The following is a 2,110-nucleotide window of genomic DNA, read 5'->3' as shown; positions in this document are numbered from 1 at the left end:
ATCAAAAAATTCCAGTGGCTCCCAATGGCCTCTAGGATAAAATGATGCTGCCTCAGCCTGGTATTTAAAGTCTTCTACAGTCTGGTTCCAACCTGGAAGTGGTCGTGGTTGTTGTCCTTTGTTTTTGGAAAGGACCAAAAATGGTGTCACTATGTTAGAGTTAAGTTACACTGTGCCCAACTGTGACTGATTAGACCAACGTGAGCCTGGAATGGTCTACCACAGGTCAGACAAAAATAGTCCATATGAACATTTGTGGGGGATTCTCTAATTTGGACATCTCAAGTTTCTTTTAAGCTGCTTCAATTCTACTTTGCTCATAGAACACATGTTTGATGAGGGCATGCTGTGCTGGGTGGTCCTTTGCCAGTGTCTCCCATGTCACATAATCGATTCCAAAGTTGTTCAGAGAGGTCTTGAGAGTGTCCTTTGTGTGGCTTCTTCTGACCACCATGTGGGTGCTTGCCTTATGTGAGTTCTCCATAAAATAGTCTTTTAGGCAAGCATATATATATGGTACTCAAGCAACATGGCCAGCCCATCGAGTTGTGCTCTCTGAAGTAGAGTGAGAATGCTTGGTAGTTTTGTTCAAGAAATAACCTCAGTGTCTGGTACCTTATTATGCCAGGTGAGCTTCAGAATCTTCCTAAAGCAATTCAAATGGAAGCAATTCAATCCCTTGCCCTGGCGCTGATATACTAGCCAGGTTTCACAGGCAAACAACAATGAGATCAGCAGAACACCTCTGTAGACCTTCAGTTTGGTAGTCAGTCTAATACATTTTTTCTCACACACCTAGCTCCTTTCTGTCTCATTCACTATGGATATTTGTATCAGAGAGATCTGGCCCCTTAGTATTTAGTACTCAGAAGTTGTGGGACCCAGGCAGCAGCAGTCTAAAACTTCTGGGGCAGTTTGAAGTATTTCATTCTCTTGGATTCAAAAGCAGTGGTTTTTTTAAATTAAATTAAATTACACATTTCCTTTAGAGATAGCTAAGAGCTGAGTTTTCCATGGAAATGAAGAACTACACAGTTGTGACTGAGTTCATCCTGCTGGGAATCCCTGAGACAGAAGGGCTGGAGACAGTGTTTGTTGTAATTTTGTCTCTGTACCTAAGCACACTGTCAGACAATGTGTTCATCCTCATGGCCATCATTTCTTCCCCTTGTCTCCATACCCCTATGTATTTTTTTTCTCCTGGGAATTGTCTCTATTTGACATGGGCAACCCCTCAGTTAATTCACCCAAAATGTTGTTCTATCTTTATGGTCAGACATCAGCCATCTCTTTTCAGAGATGTGCAACCCAATTATTCTACCATTACCTGGGCTGCACTAAGGGCTTCCTGTACACCATAATGGCACATGATTGCTTTGTTGCCATCTGTCACCCTCTACATTGCACAGCTGTTATGAATCATAGGGTGTGCTCCATCCTAGCAACAAGTACCTGGATGTGTGGTTGTATTCATGATACTATCCTGACCTCTTTTACCTTCCAGTTACCTTATTGAGACCACAACCAAGTAGGCTACTATTTCTGTGACATTCCTGCTGTTTTAGCTCTGGCCTGTGCAGATACATCTTTAGCCCAGTGGGTTAGTTTCACTAATGTTGGTCTTTTGTCTCTCATATGCTTCTTCCTTGTTCTCATTTCCTATATTCACATCGGTATCTCCATATCAAAATATGCTTGAGGCAGCTCTGTGGCACAGTGGATAAAGCACTGGCCCTGGAGTCAGGAGGACTGGAGATCAAATCTGGCCTCAGACACATAACACCTACTAGCTGCATGACTGTAGGCAAGTCACTTAACCCCAATTGTCTCACCAAAACAAACAAAAAAGAATACTCTTCACAGAAGGTAGACAGGGAGCTTTTCAACCTGCAGTGCACACCTCACAGCAATCCTTTGTGCCTATGGGCCCATCATCATCATCTACCTACAACCTGCTCCCAGTCCTTTACTTGGCTCAGTGGTTCAGATATTAAGTAATCTTATGACCCCCATGTTGAATCCCCTGATCCATAGTTTAAGGAATAAGAATGTGAAATATGCCCTCAACAAAATGTTATGTAAAATAAGACTCATTATTGAGAATGAATAA

The 2,110-nt window shown here is 42.4% G+C and overlaps 1 pseudogene; it reads left to right on the top strand.

The window, feature by feature from the left end:
• The first annotated feature begins 1,013 nt into the window (after window positions 1-1,013).
• On the top strand, window positions 1,014-2,110 carry LOC110207124 (putative olfactory receptor 10D4; annotated as a pseudogene).

Source organism: Phascolarctos cinereus, unplaced genomic scaffold (genome assembly GCF_003287225.1).
Source record: "Phascolarctos cinereus isolate Bilbo 61053 unplaced genomic scaffold, phaCin_HiC Scaffold_726;HRSCAF=1367, whole genome shotgun sequence".
NCBI classification, from domain to species: Eukaryota; Metazoa; Chordata; class Mammalia; order Diprotodontia; family Phascolarctidae; genus Phascolarctos; species Phascolarctos cinereus.
The sequence above is the reverse complement of the archived record's forward strand: the minus strand, read 5'-3'. Positions and strand labels throughout refer to the sequence as shown.